At 46.4% G+C, this 25,628-nt stretch overlaps 2 pseudogenes; both read right to left on the reverse strand.

The window, feature by feature from the left end:
- Positions 1–46: 46 nt before the first annotated feature.
- LOC141952910 (uncharacterized protein C12orf50 homolog) lies at positions 47–12,772 on the reverse strand (annotated as a pseudogene).
- Positions 12,773–12,869: 97 nt separating this feature from the next.
- On the reverse strand, positions 12,870–25,595 carry LOC141952934 (uncharacterized protein C12orf50 homolog; annotated as a pseudogene).
- Positions 25,596–25,628: the final 33 nt, after the last annotated feature.

Raw genomic sequence — 25,628 nt, forward strand, 5'->3', positions numbered from 1 at the left:
GTCCTGAAAGCAGTAGTTTTCTCTCAAAAACTGGACCTTCAGAACCTTAGCTCTGCTTCTTTCTTGAAAGAAAAACTCCAGCCGACAGCGAAAGACGCTTGAAGGCAGGAGGTGGTACCTTCTGCAGGCTTGTTGAACCGACGAAGGCAGTTGCTAGGTGGTTTGGAATGTTACCTTCCAGGGGTTGCCGAGGGCACGTCCAGCGCGTGACGTCAACATCATGGCGCTCTGTAACCTGTCCAGCTTGAACACCTTCCTTTTTCTGCATTGCTGCCGAGTAAAGTAGGGAAAATGGGACCGTTTCAGAGAGTCTCCCGTTGTGGTGTTTCTTTAACGTCAAAGGGAACAAACCCATTTGGCGGGGCTTAAATAGTCCCCAACTTCTTGCCGTAGGAACTGTGTTCTTGGGAACAAATGTTGGCTAGCACAGAGGCAAACTTTATTCTTTGACTGTTTCTTAATCAAAATCCTTGCAGCCAATGTTTCTCTTACTCTACCTCCCTCTTTGGGTTGAGAAAGTTGCTGTTTCCTGTTAGTGGACGGTTAGCTGTTCACTGCTTACACTGTCGGGGTGCAGAGCTGCTTCTTGCTTCCGCGATGTCCACTGGCACGGCTAAAGCAGAAAGAACAGCGTACACTTGTGTCCCTAATTACCACCTCTGATCTCGTTGAGGTCCTGGGCTGCCCCTGCACAAAAAGCAGCTAGCTAGGGGGAAAAACGGAGTTTTAGTGTTGGAAGACGGTGAGGCATCCTGTTCTCCTCAGGTCCTGGGGTCCCATTTAACCCCGCTGACTGACATCAGTGACTCGGAGGTGAGCACTTGAGAGCACCGTTAGGGCAAAAGCTGGGAACTTTGGAGTAAACCATAAAAGCAAGGGCAGAAAGGGAAAGGATCCGCAACCTCAAAAGAGAGGTTAAAGAGTAATACGATAGAGATGAAGCCCAAGAGAAGGGAGGGAGATACAAGGCAGAATTCAGGACAGAGGACTAGTGGTTCATAGCATAGAAGGAAAATTCGGGCAAGCAGGTGAGGGCCGTGAAGGATGAAGTGTCAGTGGGCAGCAGCAGCCATGGGAAGGAAGTGTTAACCCTGCCAAGAGCTTTGCACCCAGGGGCTCTTTGTAGGGGGACAGCTCTGCGTGAAGGAGGCACAGAAGAAGGTACGGTCAGGAAGAATTAATTCTGTATTGTGTTTGCGTGACACGGTTTTGGTAGCGGAGGGGCTGCAGGGGTGGCTTCTGTGAGAAGCTGCCAGAAGCTTCCCCGCGTGTGCGACAGAGGCAGTGCCAGGCGGCTCCAAGATGGCCCCGCTGCCGGCCCGGGCTGAGCCCATGAGCGACGGTGGGAGCGCCTCTGGGATAACATATTTAAGAAGGGGGGAAAACTGCTGGGCAGCAGCGGCATCCGGAGAGAGGAGTGAGAATACGCGAGAGAAACAAGCCTGCGGGCACCAAGGTCGGTGTCTTTCCCTTGAGCTGGGCCTGTCAGTCAGCCCGATCCTGTGCTGGGCATGTGGGCATGTTAAGATGCTAGAAAATGATTTTCTTTTGGCTTTGGCTTGTTGGGGTGGCTTTTTGGGATGGGGAGGTGGGTGAAATTGCATCGGGAGGTGCTAGTTCTTTATGATCCCGGTTTGGAAAGGCCCTCGGATTGTGTAAAGCATCTCTTCAGCTGCTGTTTTTCTGAGATGCCATTTAAAAGGAAAGGAGGGCAGTGTAGCTAATCCTACAGCCATTCAGATGCTGGGAGGCCCAAGTTGTGCAGCACTGAATGGGCCTGCGACTATGGCCCAGCACACCCTGCACCTCCCGTCCGTGGAAAAGTCAGCCCGTTTTGGTCATTTGAGCTCTGACAGGATTTTCCCAAAGAAGCCAAGTCTATTCGTCATTTCCACTGTCAGACAGAAAGGACGTTCACCTGAGAACCTGTCGCTGCGCTCTTAGATAAGGGCTAGGCCAGGCCTTATCTAACTGGACACAGTATCCCTCTGAGTACGATTTTAAATTGCCTCAGGCAGACAACGTAGACCGTGTTGCCGCAAGGCATCGGGTACTACAATTTGAAACGGCGATGTCTAGTTAGAGGGGAGGAAACATTTTCAAGACGCTTAGTCCTTGATTTCAAAAAGGTGTTTCTTGTCTGTTTTTTTTTTTCCCATTTTCTAACTGTCAGCTAAACCAGATACTCTAGATTTTTCTATTCTTCTCTCGGTTAAGGAGAGTGAGGCCTAACTGCACTTTCTAGAATGCATCACTTATTGTTGTTTACATTAAAAGGTCTCTGAGACTGCTAAGGGAAACCAACAGTATTTATTCGTAACAGGAATTATGCCTTAAAACATAGTCTGTACAAATAAATTGAGCTGTCAGATTTTCATAACAGATTAAACTTTGTACATCTATCGAAGGCTGTTGAAGTTTTGAACGTTCTAGTGCACTTCCTAGACGGGATTTTCAGACTTTGTAATTTAATCATCTTTGGATTTTCCGGTTGCTCATTGCCTTGTTTCAACTTTGATTTTTCTTGTCGATGGAAGCACTCGCTTCATCTCTTTCTCCCGTGTAGGTTGGCTTTCTCCTTTTGTGTTGACTCGCATGTCTTCTTGGCTCTGCTGTCAAAATAGAGAGACAGACCATTTTGTGCGTCATTTCCTAGAATAAAACAACACGCTCTCTCAGAAGCATTTTCAGAAGTACGCTTTCAACGCTTGTAGAAGCAACAGAAAAAAAAATCATTTCATCCTAATATAATCCACCCATGTTTCAAAAGGTTCCACGCGAGTATTTTTCCTCGTAAACCTTCCCAAGCAGATGCTTGAGAAGCGTGTGGTGGTTGCACAAAGAAACCAGAACTGGTAGCAAGGCTGGCGAGGGATTCCCGAAGGTGGGTTGAGGTGCTTTGCATCTCCGTGGTGCCTCAAGAGGATTTGCGTCTCTGACGGGAATCCGAATGGCCCAGTGCTGCGTGTGGAAGTGCCCTGGGTCAGCTCAGGGCAGCACTGACAGCGGGGCCGACTGGGGGGTCTGAAACACAGGTGGGGAGGGACCTGGTGCTTTTACTGGAAAGAGGGAATTGTATCGAGCAGTTACCTACCTGAATGGTGGTTTTGAAGTGAGAGCGTGTTTTTCCGTGTGGATTTCTTTTCCTCCAGGTCGGTGAGTTGGAGGATCCTGATGATATTTGTCTGTAGAAAACACACAGACATTGTTTCTTAATTTCAGCTGCAATGGCAGGAAAGACTCCCTGAGCCTGATAGGTGAATTCAGTATGACGTTAGCTGAAGGAGCAATGAATGCATGGGGTGAATCCCACAGCAGCTCTGAAATACCAGCTAGTATTGAGTACAGACTCCCTCTCTAGTCGTTTAAAGCTCATTGGTAATCTCGCAGCGTTCCCAGGGGGCTCACAGGACCTTCCCAATGAGGCGATCCCGCCATGGACATCCTTGACTGCAACAAAGGGGACGTTCCTGTGTTGGAAATCTGCCCGAAGGCATCAATTGCTTTTAGATTAAAGGAGTCCATAAGGCAATGTCCTGTCTTATCCCTGCTTGTGAAGAAGGCACAAGGCAGTATTGTGTTTTTGTGCTGGGCAGTTGATTTTGCATCAGAGTACGCTGCCCGAGGACTAACCCTTCTCAGTAAAACGGGCTGAAAAATGAATATTATTAATCCTCTGGTGTTCTTTTAATGCCACCTTAATTCCGTTAATTCAAATGATTAATTCCACAATAATCCTGAAGTTGTCAGTTTATACACTACACGTAAGTATTACCGTAGTTTTGCGTTTGGGTGCCAAGTCTTGTCTTTGTGTCGAGGTGATTGTTTTGCTTGGGGCATCTCGGACCGTGTGGCTCGGGTACTGCTGAAAAGAAAGGTAGCAAAAATGCTGCTGGTTGCTCTTAGGACAAAAATGCCGATCAGTAAAGCAAAAGCTGTACGTTTATGGTTACATCCAAGACAGATTGCCAGAAGGATACAAGACTCGGAATCCCACCTGTAGGCTTCTTGTCAACTTTATGACAGAGCGGGTGCTATCGAGAGGACAGGTGGAAAAGAGGTGAAGGGAAATAGCATCCTGAATGAATGGCAGGAAGAAGGAATTCAGTCCTCTGTCCCACGTAAATAATGTGAACAAAATGAACATAAATCGCAAACATTTATGCTGCATTTAAATTGCTGGCAGGAGTTTGAACAAGACCTAAAAGATGCTGTAAGAAGTGGGGATCGGTATGTTTGTGCACCGTGGCACATGATTGCATTCATGCCTGCTTGTGGGGCGGAGAAGTGGCTTTCTGCTACGGAGGTGCTAAATTAGTGTTCATGACTATTCTGCCTGACAAATTGTAAAGCTTTATAAAGCTTCACGTTTCTGTCTGTGGATACTGCGGCAGTCTGTTTGTGAAAACGGTGCTGGATCAAATGGACTCTTGTCCATATTCAGGCATAAATAACTGAATTTTCACCTGCAGGGACCAATCGAAAGCAGCACAACACGGACAGGCACGTTTGAGGCGTTTTAAGAATGCAGTGTAAGCAGGAGCCCACCTGTAGCTTCACTGAACTTTGGTTCTTGATTGGCAGTGACGCTACGGTAGACGACATAGGCCTTCCTTCGAGGTTCTGGAGGTGGGACAGAAGACTTTCTGCCCGTTTGTGTGACACACAGACGAGAAGAATCAGTTTCATCCCCCTTCCTTTGAGCCCTTTGCTGGTAGCTTGGTTTTACTCTGGGGTTTGAAGTGTGAATTCCTAAAAGGGAAAAACCAAACAAAACTGTTGTGCTGTTCTTCAGGAATTGACATCCTGGCTGGAAAACGAGATTAAAAAATTGTTCTTTGTGGGTAGCCCAGTCCAAATACATTCAGTGATTTTTATTTAGCACACGATGCTCAGCAATGAGAAGCCAGTGCTGAAGTACATTACCTGCATGTTCAAAGGCTCTGCGGTCTGTTCTGGGAATATCCTCAATTGCTACTCTGCTTCCTGAACGCTGCTCTTCTTTTTTTGCATTACGAAATGTTGTAGGAATTGTATTGCCATCACCTGGAAAGGCAAGAGAAAGAAGGGTTTAGCTGCTTGTGGGTAAGCACAGGGAACGGCACTGCCATTCTCTTCCTCCCGCCTCTGGGAGCTGGTGATTAGTTTAGTGCAGTTGCCTTTAACCTCTCATCTTCTATGCTTCTTTCTCTTTGGTTAGTTCTTTGGATCCTGCCGAGTGCAAGTCGAGCACCTGGTGTGTAACCTGCCGTGCTCTCTAAGGAAATAGCATAATAGGCAGGTTAAGGAGACCCCGGCTCCAAAGTAAGGCACCAGCTACAGCCACCTGCTCATTCTTCAGCTTCTCGCTTTTCATGAATGATATTGATGGATCCTACCCGATGGAATATGTGGCAGATTCAAGGTGCATGTCGCCCTCGTACCTAAAACCTCAAGAGTGAAACCTCAACTTGAAGAAATGCTCTGGGGAAGCACCTCTGTCCTTCTCTCTGAACGTATCTAATTAGAAATACAGATAAATATGGCAAGCTGTGTCCGTATCTTCCGTACGGATTTCCCTGTCTGTAGTCTAAACGTATAGAAATATTCAACAGAAATAGCTTATAAAAACAATTTAATAAGAAACCTGTGAAATGCAGAAAGAAGAAGAAAATAACTTTGCCCAATTCTGTTGAACAATTCAGGCTGCATGGTTCGAAATGGAGACAGTTTTTCCATTCCATTTTTTACCAGCGCATCACCCTACTCAAATCTGCGTTACATTAAACAGCATTATCAAGATTTTATCCCTGAAATTGACACTAATGTGAAAAAAGTTTGGTTTTTTTTTTTCTTCTCTAATTGAAAGTAGCAGGTCATATTTCTGTGCAGCAATTTCTGATGACTGCTCTACTGGTGAGTCTGGTGTGTTTTTATAGTCAGAGCATAATGCTCTCTCCTCAAATGGAATTCTACTATTGCTTATTTGGTAAAAGAACTAATACAGATTTTTTTTTTTTTTTTTCAGTCATGCCGCTTGCTCCAGAATGAAGGAGAAACAAAATATAGGAGGTAAGTATTTCTGAATTTGTATTTCTTTGTCCTGCCTTATGTTGGATAAAGCCTAGCATTCAAAAGAAAGTGGAACTCTCTCTTACTATCTCTTGGAAGGCACTTGAAGGGGGTATTTATTTAATCTGAATTTAGTTACAGCAGAGTTTGTTGTGTGGCTGCATTTCATCATCTGGACAGCCAAGACAGCCAGCAGAGAGCCCAGAGCACCTCTGGGAAAGGGACTGGTCTCCCCTTTCTTTGGCACTGTCTTAGGATGCAATAAATAGCCCCGTAAGAGTGCCTGCACGGCCTGGTGGGGAATGGAAACTACATTGCTAAAACTAGGCTACACAAATCTTGATCGTGACGAAAAACTAGATGCGAGACCTATGTTGTGTATCTCAGGAAAGTACACGTGGGGTTAATAGCCCATTTGTACCTTTTGCACCTACAGTCGATACAGGTAGTCACCACGTGTGTGACACGAGAGAGAGAGAGAGATGGGGGGAATTACTGAAGTGTTTTTATGCTCTTTGTAATATGCTGTCTTTTATCGACACTAAATCTGAGAAGTGGGGAGGAGGGGCAAACTCTGTGATAGTTTCTCCCTGTAACAGTAATTTTCAAAGTGGTAACCATTGTCCAAGCAGATGAAAAGTACTTGCCTTTCTGCAAGTCTCGGTTGGTAGCTTCCGAGGGTGACAGCTCCTTTTCCCGAGGTGAAGACTCAGCGTTTGTAGACTGGTGTTCGCGAGGGGGCTGAATCCTGTAATACTCTCCTAAACACACCCCAAGAGGGAAGGGAAAAAACCAAACCAAAAAAAGGACAACGTTTACTATATTGGCGGCACTGCTGTTTAGGAAAGAGTGACTAAGTTTGTATTTACCAGATTTGTAGCATATTTCCTTTATTGCTCTTTCCTCTTCTATATCTGCATCGGTCTTCGGCACCCAGTTAGGAACATCTGTAGGAAATATTTTTCAAGGGTTACTAGACAGCTGTACAAAGACGTTCGGCAATTCTTAATAAGCAACCACCATAAGGAAATGCACTTTGGTCACAGTCCTTCTTTTTTTTCTGAGTGCAAGCTCTGCTTCTGGCCAGAAAATGGATTCCTTGCTATTGGGTATTTCCAAGTGCAGTGGACTTGCAGTCAGGACACATATTAAGAAGCAAATGTTTGTTGCTGTAAACTGATTCCAAAAGATCTTCAGTACTCATGATCCTTCTTTTACCCCCCAAAGGCAATCTTCTGATGAAACATGTCACCAGGGAGTGCTTGTCACAAAACCTCTGCCCGGAGTTGCTCTCCTGCAATGTCTGCCAGCAGAGCTGGCGAAGGGAGCGCTCGTTGGCCGTCTCAGGTAAGGCTACTAGGATTAGCAAAGCCCTACTTGTTATATTGTTGAGGTTCCCGTGGCTTACTCGCACTGAAACCGAGTTAGGAAGCCTGAACAGGCAGCCCTGCCGGCCAGCCTGAAGGGCAGGGGAAAGGGAGGAGCAGCTTGTGGCTGCCTGAGAACTAGCACAGCAGTCTGCGGAGTGCGCACGTGAGAGTAGGTCGCGCTCTCGCTTTCCCTCTCCGGGAATGTGCGATTCGTTCCTTCCCTGTGAATCTCGTGTCTCTGAGTGAGACACATTCAACAGTTTAACAACGTTTTAAAAAATTAAGTAAGTATATATGTATGTGTGTATATAAAAACATATAGACATTCAGTTTATGTGAAGAGTGTTGTATGGATTCTCTTTGCTAGATTTAAGAATAACTTTGTGTAATAAAATGAGACTGCCCACAGAGTTTAGGCAAGCAGTTGAAGAAATTATTGAAGTTGAAGTCACACCGCTATCTTTTGTGAACAAACCTGTGACTTCAGCTCTATTTAATGAAAAAGAGGTTTGTGAATTATACCGCTGTTGAACTATACAGCCAGGCATTTCACAGGAGTTAGGAAATGTTGCCTGACTCACATCTGGTGACTACCGGTTCCGATAACTTGGGGATTAGCTGGAAACTCTTTCAAAAACTTGTCAACAACTCTTTTCTAAAATTGTAATGGTTATTCGACTCAATCAGCTGTGAAGTGTCAAAAACCCCCCATTCTACTTCCTTGTAAAAGAAAGAAAAAAGTTGTTTACAGTTCTCTTCCTCGTCATCTTCGTCGTCCTCTTCATCCCCGAGGTTTATGATGAGCGGAGGGTGGATTGGCAGTCGAATGTGCTGTTGATGTCTGCGTGGCTCTTGATGGGGGGCTGGGTGCAGGATCTCTTCTTGGCTACCCTGTTGCAGTGGGGCATCTGCAGAAAAGAACATGGTGTTTGTTAGGAGGGAACTAGAATATGAAATCCAGGTTGAGACCAGCAGGTGTAGTTCTGAAATCCTTCTCACACCGAAGGCATCGTTACACAGACAGACTGTGCCTTCTAGGGAAAGCCGCCTGCGGAGGTTGGCAAAAGAGCATCTTGCAGCTGCAGAAAGCAGGGAAGAGCACAGGTACCGGCTCCTCCGAACGGACAGGTGAGGCAGTGCTGAGTGAAGCCTTCTGAGAAGAGGAACATTTTGATCATTCTACAGCCTTTGAGAAAGGCTGGGTGTCTCTTCCAGCTGGTGGAGAGATTAATTTCAGTCAGTAACCTTCATTCTTCCAGTCCCTTTGCAGTTATTGACAACAGAGGGAACCCTGTGATTAGTAATACCTGGGCTGCAGGGAGTCAGTGAGTTTAGGACCCCACCTGTGAGAACATTTTAAACAGGCTGAAGAACAGGCAGGCCGGTATCCCTGCCCGTGGCATCAGTTCTGAAGCAGTTAGCAGCGCTAAGCCCAGGATTACCCATTTTTAGCTTGGGGAGCTTTTCTTGCTGTCAACATTTTCTGAATCACACCTCTCTTTACTGCGTACAACGTGTTGATTTTGAGAAAGACCATGAAGTTCCTGAAAGTGATTTACACTTAATCAGAGGAGAATCATAAAAGATACTCTTTCCCGTAGAAATTTGTATCTACCGGTGATGTTGGCAGCAAAACTCTTTTGGTACTGGGACAGCATTTTCTGAGAGCCGGGAAATGCAAGGGACTGAAATGAAAAATGATGAAAGATGGTGAGCCTCTTTGTATCGTTCAAGCCGACCAACGTGCAGCTCTAGATACAAGCAGGATTCCGTGCACTGCATTAAAGATATTGGATGTTTTTTGGGGTTTTAAAGGCAGAAGATGCAGCGTGGGCATTTTCTTGTATTGCCGTGGTTGCTATTCTTGTGCCTCTCTTGCTTGCCTGTGAGCAGCAGCACGTGGATGAGATTCAAGCCATTTTAAGAACGCTACTGCAGATGAGATTTGTTGTATCTCATGCAAGAGAAAGTAAGATACAGCACTTGAACTTGATAGAGCCTTTGTCAGTGTCCAGAATCGGGTATTAACTAGCTCCGGGGACTGTAAGCCAAATCCAACTTCTGTGAGTTTAAGAAGATTTCGGGAACACAAGGCGCTTGCTTCTGAGTAGAGGTCTTTCTGGACTTCTCTTAGGACACCTGTCTCCAGCTCTGGAGAGGAGGCCCAAGACCAGCTCTATTTTAGTCCGCTTGTTGGTGCTTCTATGGCAAGTCATGCTGACTTGCTGTCACGCCTGCTTCCGCCCAGTTTCTGACATCTGTGTTGGTTCCCCACCCTGGACTCTTACCCTATTCCAGGTTCCGGCTGTCTGCCAGGACTCCTGGTAGGCAAGAGCTCCTCTTAGAAAAGCCCAAGGAGAAAAGACGCCCACTTGTAACGGTGTTTTTTTCCATCAATACTCTGATTTTTCAGACGTTGTACTGCCTTGCAAAGTCTGGCTGTACTTCAGTAGCCCGCATCCAATGTTCAAGCCTGAAAAATGCTTTCAGAGCGCTGAACTGGACATACATCTCCACACAGAGGACTGTAATCTGACGTTACCTATAGAAGGGGTGTCTCATCCGCGTAACGTGTTGTGCTCTATCAACAGCTACTGCTGCTAGTGGCCCTGCCAACCTCCTCCCCCCACCACACAGGCTACTTTTCGTTGCTCTCAAACGATTACCTGCCTACTGGCCATTCTGACTGCTAGAGAGATTTCGTCTAGCAAATACCCAAGTAAAGCAACGTTTTTACTCCGTGGATCTAAAGTGCCGCTTGTGGCTTCGTCTTTCACGTAACTGGTAGCTACGAAGATTCGTAACGTGACAGCTAAAAAAAATCAATGTGGCGCCCCTATGCAAATGCCAGTGCAATTCCTTGCTTTGCCTTGGCCTTGCTGCGATAGCAGATCTTACCTGACTGATTTGCCACGGTGCATTTCTTGACCTCAGTCTAGATGATGGAAGCACCGGAAGGACATTTTTGCGTGTTTACTTAGTCCAGTGAACAAATTGTTGATAAGATATTTTTACTCACTGTTAGTAGGTGGCAAAAAAAGTCCATTGATGTGCCGAGGTTTGCTGTGGTGGAAAGCACAGCTGATCCTCAGACAGCCTCGGGGTTGTTTTTCCCAGAAACAGGAGATGTCGTGGTACTTCTGCTGCGGGAGAAAAGAGTTTTCAGATGTTGTAAATGGAACAATAAAAATGGCCTGAATGGATACACACAGCGTGGTGTACTGCTGTGAACATAGGACTAAGGTTTTGTGGGCCCCCGTTCTGATATTGAGGAACCTTTAAAGTTATGTTTAAAGTTCTGTTAAGCTCCAGGTATCTCTGAAGTTATCTTGAGTTAGGTCAATGGAGCTTTCATGAGGTACAACTGTTCCTAGATAAGAACAGGGGTAAAGCAGTCTACTTACTGTCCTGCAGACTTTTCATGAGATGCTGGGAAGAAAAAAACGTTTTTAGTGGCTTAATTGACACGTGACTGAGTTTCCTTTGCTGCACAGTGGGGTAATGGGGTCAATCTCAAATGAGACCTGCAGGACAAGTGCAAATCTTACACTAGTACTCTCTTAGTCTTGAAGGACATGGGTCTATGGGAAAATAAGGAGTAAGAAGCAAAACTCAGAAAGATTCCGAGCCAAAAGAGAAAAACTAAAAATTTGGGAGTTTGTAATCCTTGTACAGACTTGTCAGACTTGGACTTCAAAAGGAGGCAAAAACGCGTTTTGTTCCAATTCCCATTGGAAACGTCAAGTCGCAGAAGAAAGTCCCTTTTGTTTGCAGACTCAAGAGTGTGTTTGAAGGGACTTGCCCCTTTCTTCGCTGAGGCGGAAGAAGCAGCAGGACTGACTGCCCCCTGCGCCGCTGCCGGGGGGAGGTGGGGGTACCGGGAGCAAAGCTGAGCCCGGGAAGAAAGGAGGGGTGGGGAAAGGTGTTTTCAAGATGCAGTGGTTGTCACGGTCCTACTCTGTCTGTTTAAGGGGTGGTGGTGTTAGTGTCTGTATTAAATTGGCATCCCTTTTTCCTTCCCTTAACGAGTCTGTCTTTTGCCTGTGCCTTAAAGGCTGAGCTCATCCCTCCTTGTCCTTATCTCAAGTTCGTGGGTCTTTTGCTTTCCTTTGTCTCAGCGCTGGGGGGGAAGCGGGGGGTGAGCAGCATCTTTGCTTATTTTCCCCTTCTCAGCGCTGGGAGGGAAGGGGGCAGTGAGCGGCTGCGTGGTGCTCCGTTGCCCTCTGAGCTCAAACGGTGACACCCTGTCTCTAAACCCGCAGAACAGATGTGACCCTGTCGCCCGTCTCCGTTCTGAGCACACAGTGTCACAGCCAAGAGGTTTTTCACAGGGACAGTCGGCACCTGGAAGCCTCACGAGGAAAATGACTTTGTGGGTAAGTCACACTAGATTCCCATAGGCCAGTGGCTGCCTTAAGTGTGAATCTCCTCTTTTCAAACTTCTTGTGTTTAATTAATGGCGGAGGTGATAGAGTAGTCCATGGACAGCAGTATTAGGGCGACCAGTAGAAACTCAGGTTCGTGTCCTGGCTGTGAACTCCATCCCAGCTGAGAGCTGTAAATGCCAGGTTGAGGGTTAATTCCGAATGAGTTTCTGTGTAGTTTTTTAAAGGAAAACAAACCCAAGGATCTTCAAGCGTGACTATTTGAAGGTAAGTTTCACTCGGGTGCAGACATTTAAGAGCTGGGTCTAGGAGCAGCATCTCCAACCCCCCCCCCCACACACACACTTTTGGACTGTAGCCAGCACAAGTGGGCCATGCCCTGAGACACGCTGGGGTCTGGAGCCAAAGCCCATCTCCCAGGCATCAACGCCTCAGTGCCTGATGCTGAAGCGGATGCAAGAAGGAAGAGCCCTACACCCACCCTTGGATTTTTACTAGGCGGACTAGAAGTATTTCTTTGGAGGACGGACCCATTTTGAAGGACTTTCTCCTAAGTAACCGACTTTACAGAAATCCAGGTAGTTGCTGTAAGCAGAAGCTATAAACATGGCACGTTTATGCAGAATCAGCGTCATGTCAATTCATTAAGAAAGAGATGGGTGATCTTTATGCGCGATTTTTAACTCTGTGTTCCTTGAGTATCTGAACCCAGTTCACAGGAGCAATTGTCCGTGGTTCAGATTATCTTAGCTCTTAGCACTTCCAAAAAGGAGCAGTTTGATGTCGGGGTGCTGCCATGAGCCAGAGAGAGGGACGTATCAACTTGAGACTTCACACAGTAAGCCTCCCTTTCAACACGGGTATATCAAGAAAATGAAGGTTACAAAGCACTGTAAAATCTACAGCATTTACCTGTGCGTAGGGGGAATGAAAACGGAAGTCGGGGTCGTTCCCAACTGCGCCCATTTTCACCTCTTGGGCTTCTCGTCCTCCCTCTTAGTAACGGCAGGCAATCTTGTCCTGAAAGCAGTAGTTTTCTCTCAAAAACTGGACCTTCAGAACCTTAGCTCTGCTTCTTTCTTGAAAGAAAAACTCCAGCCGACAGCGAAAGACGCTTGAAGGCAGGAGGTGGTACCTTCTGCAGGCTTGTTGAACCGACGAAGGCAGTTGCTAGGTGGTTTGGAATGTTACCTTCCAGGGGTTGCCGAGGGCACGTCCAGCGCGTGACGTCAACATCATGGCGCTCTGTAACCTGTCCAGCTTGAACACCTTCCTTTTTCTGCATTGCTGCCGAGTAAAGTAGGGAAAATGGGACCGTTTCAGAGAGTCTCCCGTTGTGGTGTTTCTTTAACGTCAAAGGGAACAAACCCATTTGGCGGGGCTTAAATAGTCCCCAACTTCTTGCCGTAGGAACTGTGTTCTTGGGAACAAATGTTGGCTAGCACAGAGGCAAACTTTATTCTTTGACTGTTTCTTAATCAAAATCCTTGCAGCCAATGTTTCTCTTACTCTACCTCCCTCTTTGGGTTGAGAAAGTTGCTGTTTCCTGTTAGTGGACGGTTAGCTGTTCACTGCTTACACTGTCGGGGTGCAGAGCTGCTTCTTGCTTCCGCGATGTCCACTGGCACGGCTAAAGCAGAAAGAACAGCGTACACTTGTGTCCCTAATTACCACCTCTGATCCCGTTGAGGTCCTGGGCTGCCCCTGCACAAAAAGCAGCTAGCTAGGGGGAAAAACGGAGTTTTAGTGTTGGAAGACGGTGAGGCATCCTGTTCTCCTCAGGTCCTGGGGTCCCATTTAACCCCGCTGACTGACATCAGTGACTCGGAGGTGAGCACTTGAGAGCACCGTTAGGGCAAAAGCTGGGAACTTTGGAGTAAACCATAAAAGCAAGGGCAGAAAGGGAAAGGATCCGCAACCTCAAAAGAGAGGTTAAAGAGTAATACGATAGAGATGAAGCCCAAGAGAAGGGAGGGAGATACAAGGCAGAATTCAGGACAGAGGACTAGTGGTTCATAGCATAGAAGGAAAATTCGGGCAAGCAGGTGAGGGCCGTGAAGGATGAAGTGTCAGTGGGCAGCAGCAGCCATGGGAAGGAAGTGTTAACCCTGCCAAGAGCTTTGCACCCAGGGGCTCTTTGTAGGGGGACAGCTCTGCGTGAAGGAGGCACAGAAGAAGGTACGGTCAGGAAGAATTAATTCTGTATTGTGTTTGCGTGACACGGTTTTGGTAGCGGAGGGGCTGCAGGGGTGGCTTCTGTGAGAAGCTGCCAGAAGCTTCCCCCCGTGTGCGACAGAGGCAGTGCCAGGCGGCTCCAAGATGGCCCCGCTGCCGGCCCGGGCTGAGCCCATGAGCGACGGTGGGAGCGCCTCTGGGATAACATATTTAAGAAGGGGGGAAAACTGCTGGGCAGCAGCGGCATCCGGAGAGAGGAGTGAGAATACGCGAGAGAAACAAGCCTGCGGGCACCAAGGTCGGTGTCTTTCCCTTGAGCTGGGCCTGTCAGTCAGCCCGATCCTGTGCTGGGCATGTGGGCATGTTAAGATGCTAGAAAATGATTTTCTTTTGGCTTTGGCTTGTTGGGGTGGCTTTTTGGGATGGGGAGGTGGGTGAAATTGCATCGGGAGGTGCTAGTTCTTTATGATCCCGGTTTGGAAAGGCCCTCGGATTGTGTAAAGCATCTCTTCAGCTGCTGTTTTTCTGAGATGCCATTTAAAAGGAAAGGAGGGCAGTGTAGCTAATCCTACAGCCATTCAGATGCTGGGAGGCCCAAGTTGTGCAGCACTGAATGGGCCTGCGACTATGGCCCAGCACACCCTGCACCTCCCGTCCGTGGAAAAGTCAGCCCGTTTTGGTCATTTGAGCTCTGACAGGATTTTCCCAAAGAAGCCAAGTCTATTCGTCATTTCCACTGTCAGACAGAAAGGACGTTCACCTGAGAACCTGTCGCTGCGCTCTTAGATAAGGGCTAGGCCAGGCCTTATCTAACTGGACACAGTATCCCTCTGAGTACGATTTTAAATTGCCTCAGGCAGACAACGTAGACCGTGTTGCCGCAAGGCATCGGGTACTACAATTTGAAACGGCGATGTCTAGTTAGAGGGGAGGAAACATTTTCAAGACGCTTAGTCCTTGATTTCAAAAAGGTGTTTCTTGTCTGTTTTTTTTTTTCCCATTTTCTAACTGTCAGCTAAACCGGATACTCTAGATTTTTCTATTCTTCTCTCGGTTAAGGAGAGTGAGGCCTAACTGCACTTTCTAGAATGCATCACTTATTGTTGTTTACATTAAAAGGTCTCTGAGACTGCTAAGGGAAACCAACAGTATTTATTCGTAACAGGAATTATGCCTTAAAACATAGTCTGTACAAATAAATTGAGCTGTCAGATTTTCATAACAGATTAAACTTTGTACATCTATCGAAGGCTGTTGAAGTTTTGAACGTTCTAGTGCACTTCCTAGACGGGATTTTCAGACTTTGTAATTTAATCATCTTTGGATTTTCCGGTTGCTCATTGCCTTGTTTCAACTTTGATTTTTCTTGTCGATGGAAGCACTCGCTTCATCTCTTTCTCCCGTGTAGGTTGGCTTTCTCCTTTTGTGTTGACTCGCATGTCTTCTTGGCTCTGCTGTCAAAATAGAGAGACAGACCATTTTGTGCGTCATTTCCTAGAATAAAACAACACGCTCTCTCAGAAGCATTTTCAGAAGTACGCTTTCAACGCTTGTAGAAGCAACAGAAAAAAAAATCATTTCATCCTAATATAATCCACCCATGTTTCAAAAGGTTCCACGCGAGTATTTTTCCTCGTAAACCTTCCCAAGCAGATGCTTGAGAAGCGTGTGGTGGTTGCACAAAGAAACCAGAACTGGTAGCAAGGCTGGCGAGGGATTCCCGAAGGTGGGTTGAGGTGCTTTGCATCTCCGTGGTGCCTCAAGAGGATTTGCGTCTCTGACGGGAATCCGAATGGCCCAGTGCTGCGTGTGGAAGTGCCCTGGGTCAGCTCAGGGCAGCACTGACAGCGGGGCCGACTGGGGGGTCTGAAACACAGGTGGGGAGGGACCTGGTGCTTTTACTGGAAAGAGGGAATTGTATCGAGCAGTTACCTACCTGAATGGTGGTTTTGAAGTGAGAGCGTGTTTTTCCGTGTGGATTTCTTTTCCTCCAGGTCGGTGAGTTGGAGGATCCTGATGATATTTGTCTGTAGAAAACACACAGACATTGTTTCTTAATTTCAGCTGCAATGGCAGGAAAGACTCCCTGAGCCTGATAGGTGAATTCAGTATGACGTTAGCTGAAGGAGCAATGAATGCATGGGGTGAATCCCACAGCAGCTCTGAAATACCAGCTAGTATTGAGTACAGACTCCCTCTCTAGTCGTTTAAAGCTCATTGGTAATCTCGCAGCGTTCCCAGGGGGCTCACAGGACCTTCCCAATGAGGCGATCCCGCCATGGACATCCTTGACTGCAACAAAGGGGACGTTCCTGTGTTGGAAATCTGCCCGAAGGCATCAATTGCTTTTAGATTAAAGGAGTCCATAAGGCAATGTCCTGTCTTATCCCTGCTTGTGAAGAAGGCACAAGGCAGTATTGTGTTTTTGTGCTGGGCAGTTGATTTTGCATCAGAGTACGCTGCCCGAGGACTAACCCTTCTCAGTAAAACGGGCTGAAAAATGAATATTATTAATCCTCTGGTGTTCTTTTAATGCCACCTTAATTCCGTTAATTCAAATGATTAATTCCACAATAATCCTGAAGTTGTCAGTTTATACACTACACGTAAGTATTACCGTAGTTTTGCGTTTGGGTGCCAAGTCTTGTCTTTGTGTCGAGGTGATTGTTTTGCTTGGGGCATCTCGGACCGTGTGGCTCGGGTACTGCTGAAAAGAAAGGTAGCAAAAATGCTGCTGGTTGCTCTTAGGACAAAAATGCCGATCAGTAAAGCAAAAGCTGTACGTTTATGGTTACATCCAAGACAGATTGCCAGAAGGATACAAGACTCGGAATCCCACCTGTAGGCTTCTTGTCAACTTTATGACAGAGCGGGTGCTATCGAGAGGACAGGTGGAAAAGAGGTGAAGGGAAATAGCATCCTGAATGAATGGCAGGAAGAAGGAATTCAGTCCTCTGTCCCACGTAAATAATGTGAACAAAATGAACATAAATCGCAAACATTTATGCTGCATTTAAATTGCTGGCAGGAGTTTGAACAAGACCTAAAAGATGCTGTAAGAAGTGGGGATCGGTATGTTTGTGCACCGTGGCACATGATTGCATTCATGCCTGCTTGTGGGGCGGAGAAGTGGCTTTCTGCTACGGAGGTGCTAAATTAGTGTTCATGACTATTCTGCCTGACAAATTGTAAAGCTTTATAAAGCTTCACGTTTCTGTCTGTGGATACTGCGGCAGTCTGTTTGTGAAAACGATGCTGGATCAAATGGACTCTTGTCCATATTCAGGCATAAATAACTGAATTTTCACCTGCAGGGACCAATCGAAAGCAGCACAACACGGACAGGCACGTTTGAGGCGTTTTAAGAATGCAGTGTAAGCAGGAGCCCACCTGTAGCTTCACTGAACTTTGGTTCTTGATTGGCAGTGACGCTACGGTAGACGACATAGGCCTTCCTTCGAGGTTCTGGAGGTGGGACAGAAGACTTTCTGCCCGTTTGTGTGACACACAGACGAGAAGAATCAGTTTCATCCCCCTTCCTTTGAGCCCTTTGCTGGTAGCTTGGTTTTACTCTGGGGTTTGAAGTGTGAATTCCTAAAAGGGAAAAACCAAACAAAACTGTTGTGCTGTTCTTCAGGAATTGACATCCTGGCTGGAAAACGAGATTAAAAAATTGTTCTTTGTGGGTAGCCCAGTCCAAATACATTCAGTGATTTTTATTTAGCACACGATGCTCAGCAATGAGAAGCCAGTGCTGAAGTACATTACCTGCATGTTCAAAGGCTCTGCGGTCTGTTCTGGGAATATCCTCAATTGCTACTCTGCTTCCTGAACGCTGCTCTTCTTTTTTTGCATTACGAAATGTTGTAGGAATTGTATTGCCATCACCTGGAAAGGCAAGAGAAAGAAGGGTTTAGCTGCTTGTGGGTAAGCACAGGGAACGGCACTGCCATTCTCTTCCTCCCGCCTCTGGGAGCTGGTGATTAGTTTAGTGCAGTTGCCTTTAACCTCTCATCTTCTATGCTTCTTTCTCTTTGGTTAGTTCTTTGGATCCTGCCGAGTGCAAGTCGAGCACCTGGTGTGTAACCTGCCGTGCTCTCTAAGGAAATAGCATAATAGGCAGGTTAAGGAGACCCCGGCTCCAAAGTAAGGCACCAGCTACAGCCACCTGCTCATTCTTCAGCTTCTCGCTTTTCATGAATGATATTGATGGATCCTACCCGATGGAATATGTGGCAGATTCAAGGTGCATGTCGCCCTCGTACCTAAAACCTCAAGAGTGAAACCTCAACTTGAAGAAATGCTCTGGGGAAGCACCTCTGTCCTTCTCTCTGAACGTATCTAATTAGAAATACAGATAAATATGGCAAGCTGTGTCCGTATCTTCCGTACGGATTTCCCTGTCTGTAGTCTAAACGTATAGAAATATTCAACAGAAATAGCTTATAAAAACAATTTAATAAGAAACCTGTGAAATGCAGAAAGAAGAAGAAAATAACTTTGCCCAATTCTGTTGAACAATTCAGGCTGCATGGTTCGAAATGGAGACAGTTTTTCCATTCCATTTTTTACCAGCGCATCACCCTACTCAAATCTGCGTTACATTAAACAGCATTATCAAGATTTTATCCCTGAAATTGACACTAATGTGAAAAAAGTTTGGTTTTTTTTTTTCTTCTCTAATTGAAAGTAGCAGGTCATATTTCTGTGCAGCAATTTCTGATGACTGCTCTACTGGTGAGTCTGGTGTGTTTTTATAGTCAGAACATAATGCTCTCTCCTCAAATGGAATTCTACTATTGCTTATTTGGTAAAAGAACTAATACAGATTTTTTTTTTTTTTTTTCAGTCATGCCGCTTGCTCCAGAATGAAGGAGAAACAAAATATAGGAGGTAAGTATTTCTGAATTTGTATTTCTTTGTCCTGCCTTATGTTGGATAAAGCCTAGCATTCAAAAGAAAGTGGAACTCTCTCTTACTATCTCTTGGAAGGCACTTGAAGGGGGTATTTATTTAATCTGAATTTAGTTACAGCAGAGTTTGTTGTGTGGCTGCATTTCATCATCTGGACAGCCAAGACAGCCAGCAGAGAGCCCAGAGCACCTCTGGGAAAGGGACTGGTCTCCCCTTTCTTTGGCACTGTCTTAGGATGCAATAAATAGCCCCGTAAGAGTGCCTGCACGGCCTGGTGGGGAATGGAAACTACATTGCTAAAACTAGGCTACACAAATCTTGATCGTGACGAAAAACTAGATGCGAGACCTATGTTGTGTATCTCAGGAAAGTACACGTGGGGTTAATAGCCCATTTGTACCTTTTGCACCTACAGTCGATACAGGTAGTCACCACGTGTGTGACACGAGAGAGAGAGAGAGATGGGGGGAATTACTGAAGTGTTTTTATGCTCTTTGTAATATGCTGTCTTTTATCGACACTAAATCTGAGAAGTGGGGAGGAGGGGCAAACTCTGTGATAGTTTCTCCCTGTAACAGTAATTTTCAAAGTGGTAACCATTGTCCAAGCAGATGAAAAGTACTTGCCTTTCTGCAAGTCTCGGTTGGTAGCTTCCGAGGGTGACAGCTCCTTTTCCCGAGGTGAAGACTCAGCGTTTGTAGACTGGTGTTCGCGAGGGGGCTGAATCCTGTAATACTCTCCTAAACACACCCCAAGAGGGAAGGGAAAAAACCAAACCAAAAAAAGGACAACGTTTACTATATTGGCGGCACTGCTGTTTAGGAAAGAGTGACTAAGTTTGTATTTACCAGATTTGTAGCATATTTCCTTTATTGCTCTTTCCTCTTCTATATCTGCATCGGTCTTCGGCACCCAGTTAGGAACATCTGTAGGAAATATTTTTCAAGGGTTACTAGACAGCTGTACAAAGACGTTCGGCAATTCTTAATAAGCAACCACCATAAGGAAATGCACTTTGGTCACAGTCCTTCTTTTTTTTCTGAGTGCAAGCTCTGCTTCTGGCCAGAAAATGGATTCCTTGCTATTGGGTATTTCCAAGTGCAGTGGACTTGCAGTCAGGACACATATTAAGAAGCAAATGTTTGTTGCTGTAAACTGATTCCAAAAGATCTTCAGTACTCATGATCCTTCTTTTACCCCCCAAAGGCAATCTTCTGATGAAACATGTCACCAGGGAGTGCTTGTCACAAAACCTCTGCCCGGAGTTGCTCTCCTGCAATGTCTGCCAGCAGAGCTGGCGAAGGGAGCGCTCGTTGGCCGTCTCAGGTAAGGCTACTAGGATTAGCAAAGCCCTACTTGTTATATTGTTGAGGTTCCCGTGGCTTACTCGCACTGAAACCGAGTTAGGAAGCCTGAACAGGCAGCCCTGCCGGCCAGCCTGAAGGGCAGGGGAAAGGGAGGAGCAGCTTGTGGCTGCCTGAGAACTAGCACAGCAGTCTGCGGAGTGCGCACGTGAGAGTAGGTCGCGCTCTCGCTTTCCCTCTCCGGGAATGTGCGATTCGTTCCTTCCCTGTGAATCTCGTGTCTCTGAGTGAGACACATTCAACAGTTTAACAACGTTTTAAAAAATTAAGTAAGTATATATGTATGTGTGTATATAAAAACATATAGACATTCAGTTTATGTGAAGAGTGTTGTATGGATTCTCTTTGCTAGATTTAAGAATAACTTTGTGTAATAAAATGAGACTGCCCACAGAGTTTAGGCAAGCAGTTGAAGAAATTATTGAAGTTGAAGTCACACCGCTATCTTTTGTGAACAAACCTGTGACTTCAGCTCTATTTAATGAAAAAGAGGTTTGTGAATTATACCGCTGTTGAACTATACAGCCAGGCATTTCACAGGAGTTAGGAAATGTTGCCTGACTCACATCTGGTGACTACCGGTTCCGATAACTTGGGGATTAGCTGGAAACTCTTTCAAAAACTTGTCAACAACTCTTTTCTAAAATTGTAATGGTTATTCGACTCAATCAGCTGTGAAGTGTCAAAAACCCCCCATTCTACTTCCTTGTAAAAGAAAGAAAAAAGTTGTTTACAGTTCTCTTCCTCGTCATCTTCGTCGTCCTCTTCATCCCCGAGGTTTATGATGAGCGGAGGGTGGATTGGCAGTCGAATGTGCTGTTGATGTCTGCGTGGCTCTTGATGGGGGGCTGGGTGCAGGATCTCTTCTTGGCTACCCTGTTGCAGTGGGGCATCTGCAGAAAAGAACATGGTGTTTGTTAGGAGGGAACTAGAATATGAAATCCAGGTTGAGACCAGCAGGTGTAGTTCTGAAATCCTTCTCACACCGAAGGCATCGTTACACAGACAGACTGTGCCTTCTAGGGAAAGCCGCCTGCGGAGGTTGGCAAAAGAGCATCTTGCAGCTGCAGAAAGCAGGGAAGAGCACAGGTACCGGCTCCTCCGAACGGACAGGTGAGGCAGTGCTGAGTGAAGCCTTCTGAGAAGAGGAACATTTTGATCATTCTACAGCCTTTGAGAAAGGCTGGGTGTCTCTTCCAGCTGGTGGAGAGATTAATTTCAGTCAGTAACCTTCATTCTTCCAGTCCCTTTGCAGTTATTGACAACAGAGGGAACCCTGTGATTAGTAATACCTGGGCTGCAGGGAGTCAGTGAGTTTAGGACCCCACCTGTGAGAACATTTTAAACAGGCTGAAGAACAGGCAGGCCGGTATCCCTGCCCGTGGCATCAGTTCTGAAGCAGTTAGCAGCGCTAAGCCCAGGATTACCCATTTTTAGCTTGGGGAGCTTTTCTTGCTGTCAACATTTTCTGAATCACACCTCTCTTTACTGCGTACAACGTGTTGATTTTGAGAAAGACCATGAAGTTCCTGAAAGTGATTTACACTTAATCAGAGGAGAATCATAAAAGATACTCTTTCCCGTAGAAATTTGTATCTACCGGTGATGTTGGCAGCAAAACTCTTTTGGTACTGGGACAGCATTTTCTGAGAGCCGGGAAATGCAAGGGACTGAAATGAAAAATGATGAAAGATGGTGAGCCTCTTTGTATCGTTCAAGCCGACCAACGTGCAGCTCTAGATACAAGCAGGATTCCGTGCACTGCATTAAAGATATTGGATGTTTTTTGGGGTTTTAAAGGCAGAAGATGCAGCGTGGGCATTTTCTTGTATTGCCGTGGTTGCTATTCTTGTGCCTCTCTTGCTTGCCTGTGAGCAGCAGCACGTGGATGAGATTCAAGCCATTTTAAGAACGCTACTGCAGATGAGATTTGTTGTATCTCATGCAAGAGAAAGTAAGATACAGCACTTGAACTTGATAGAGCCTTTGTCAGTGTCCAGAATCGGGTATTAACTAGCTCCGGGGACTGTAAGCCAAATCCAACTTCTGTGAGTTTAAGAAGATTTCGGGAACACAAGGCGCTTGCTTCTGAGTAGAGGTCTTTCTGGACTTCTCTTAGGACACCTGTCTCCAGCTCTGGAGAGGAGGCCCAAGACCAGCTCTATTTTAGTCCGCTTGTTGGTGCTTCTATGGCAAGTCATGCTGACTTGCTGTCACGCCTGCTTCCGCCCAGTTTCTGACATCTGTGTTGGTTCCCCACCCTGGACTCTTACCCTATTCCAGGTTCCGGCTGTCTGCCAGGACTCCTGGTAGGCAAGAGCTCCTCTTAGAAAAGCCCAAGGAGAAAAGACGCCCACTTGTAACGGTGTTTTTTTCCATCAATACTCTGATTTTTCAGACGTTGTACTGCCTTGCAAAGTCTGGCTGTACTTCAGTAGCCCGCATCCAATGTTCAAGCCTGAAAAATGCTTTCAGAGCGCTGAACTGGACATACATCTCCACACAGAGGACTGTAATCTGACGTTACCTATAGAAGGGGTGTCTCATCCGCGTAACGTGTTGTGCTCTATCAACAGCTACTGCTGCTAGTGGCCCTGCCAACCTCCTCCCCCCACCACACAGGCTACTTTTCGTTGCTCTCAAACGATTACCTGCCTACTGGCCATTCTGACTGCTAGAGAGATTTCGTCTAGCAAATACCCAAGTAAAGCAACGTTTTTACTCCGTGGATCTAAAGTGCCGCTTGTGGCTTCGTCTTTCACGTAACTGGTAGCTACGAAGATTCGTAACGTGACAGCTAAAAAAAATCAATGTGGCGCCCCTATGCAAATGCCAGTGCAATTCCTTGCTTTGCCTTGGCCTTGCTGCGATAGCAGATCTTACCTGACTGATTTGCCACGGTGCATTTCTTGACCTCAGTCTAGATGATGGAAGCACCGGAAGGACATTTTTGCGTGTTTACTTAGTCCAGTGAACAAATTGTTGATAAGATATTTTTACTCACTGTTAGTAGGTGGCAAAAAAAGTCCATTGATGTGCCGAGGTTTGCTGTGGTGGAAAGCACAGCTGATCCTCAGACAGCCTCGGGGTTGTTTTTCCCAGAAACAGGAGATGTCGTGGTACTTCTGCTGCGGGAGAAAAGAGTTTTCAGATGTTGTAAATGGAACAATAAAAATGGCCTGAATGGATACACACAGCGTGGTGTACTGCTGTGAACATAGGACTAAGGTTTTGTGGGCCCCCGTTCTGATATTGAGGAACCTTTAAAGTTATGTTTAAAGTTCTGTTAAGCTCCAGGTATCTCTGAAGTTATCTTGAGTTAGGTCAATGGAGCTTTCATGAGGTACAACTGTTCCTAGATAAGAACAGGGGTAAAGCAGTCTACTTACTGTCCTGCAGACTTTTCATGAGATGCTGGGAAGAAAAAAACGTTTTTAGTGGCTTAATTGACACGTGACTGAGTTTCCTTTGCTGCACAGTGGGGTAATGGGGTCAATCTCAAATGAGACCTGCAGGACAAGTGCAAATCTTACACTAGTACTCTCTTAGTCTTGAAGGACATGGGTCTATGGGAAAATAAGGAGTAAGAAGCAAAACTCAGAAAGATTCCGAGCCAAAAGAGAAAAACTAAAAATTTGGGAGTTTGTAATCCTTGTACAGACTTGTCAGACTTGGACTTCAAAAGGAGGCAAAAACGCGTTTTGTTCCAATTCCCATTGGAAACGTCAAGTCGCAGAAGAAAGTCCCTTTTGTTTGCAGACTCAAGAGTGTGTTTGAAGGGACTTGCCCCTTTCTTCGCTGAGGCGGAAGAAGCAGCAGGACTGACTGCCCCCTGCGCCGCTGCCGGGGGGAGGTGGGGATACCGGGAGCAAAGCTGAGCCCGGGAAGAAAGGAGGGGTGGGGAAAGGTGTTTTCAAGATGCAGTGGTTGTCACGGTCCTACTCTGTCTGTTTAAGGGGTGGTGGTGTTAGTGTCTGTATTAAATTGGCATCCCTTTTTCCTTCCCTTAACGAGTCTGTCTTTTGCCTGTGCCTTAAAGGCTGAGCTCATCCCTCCTTGTCCTTATCTCAAGTTCGTGGGTCTTTTGCTTTCCTTTGTCTCAGCGCTGGGGGGGAAGCGGGGGGTGAGCAGCATCTTTGCTTATTTTCCCCTTCTCAGCGCTGGGAGGGAAGGGGGCAGTGAGCGGCTGCGTGGTGCTCCGTTGCCCTCTGAGCTCAAACGGTGACACCCTGTCTCTAAACCCGCAGAACAGATGTGACCCTGTCGCCCGTCTCCGTTCTGAGCACACAGTGTCACAGCCAAGAGGTTTTTCACAGGGACAGTCGGCACCTGGAAGCCTCACGAGGAAAATGACTTTGTGGGTAAGTCACACTAGATTCCCATAGGCCAGTGGCTGCCTTAAGTGTGAATCTCCTCTTTTCAAACTTCTTGTGTTTAATTAATGGCGGAGGTGATAGAGTAGTCCATGGACAGCAGTATTAGGGCGACCAGTAGAAACTCAGGTTCGTGTCCTGGCTGTGAACTCCATCCCAGCTGAGAGCTGTAAATGCCAGGTTGAGGGTTAATTCCGAATGAGTTTCTGTGTAGTTTTTTAAAGGAAAACAAACCCAAGGATCTTCAAGCGTGACTATTTGAAGGTAAGTTTCACTCGGGTGCAGACATTTAAGAGCTGGGTCTAGGAGCAGCATCTCCAACCCCCCCCCCCCCACACACACTTTTGGACTGTAGCCAGCACAAGTGGGCCATGCCCTGAGACACGCTGGGGTCTGGAGCCAAAGCCCATCTCCCAGGCATCAACGCCTCAGTGCCTGATGCTGAAGCGGATGCAAGAAGGAAGAGCCCTACACCCACCCTTGGATTTTTACTAGGCGGACTAGAAGTATTTCTTTGGAGGACGGACCCATTTTGAAGGACTTTCTCCTAAGTAACCGACTTTACAGAAATCCAGGTAGTTGCTGTAAGCAGAAGCTATAAACATGGCACGTTTATGCAGAATCAGCGTCATGTCAATTCATTAAGAAAGAGATGGGTGATCTTTATGCGCGATTTTTAACTCTGTGTTCCTTGAGTATCTGAACCCAGTTCACAGGAGCAATTGTCCGTGGTTCAGATTATCTTAGCTCTTAGCACTTCCAAAAAGGAGCAGTTTGATGTCGGGGTGCTGCCATGAGCCAGAGAGAGGGACGTATCAACTTGAGACTTCACACAGTAAGCCTCCCTTTCAACACGGGTATATCAAGAAAATGAAGGTTACAAAGCACTGTAAAATCTACAGCATTTACCTGTGCGTAGGGGGAATGAAAACGGAAGTCGGGGTCGTTCCCAACTGCGCCCATTTTCACCTCTTGGGCTTCTCGTCCTCCCTCTTA

The sequence above is a fragment of the Strix uralensis genome, chromosome 1 (genome assembly GCF_047716275.1).
Source record: "Strix uralensis isolate ZFMK-TIS-50842 chromosome 1, bStrUra1, whole genome shotgun sequence".
Classification (NCBI taxonomy): domain Eukaryota; kingdom Metazoa; phylum Chordata; class Aves; order Strigiformes; family Strigidae; genus Strix; species Strix uralensis.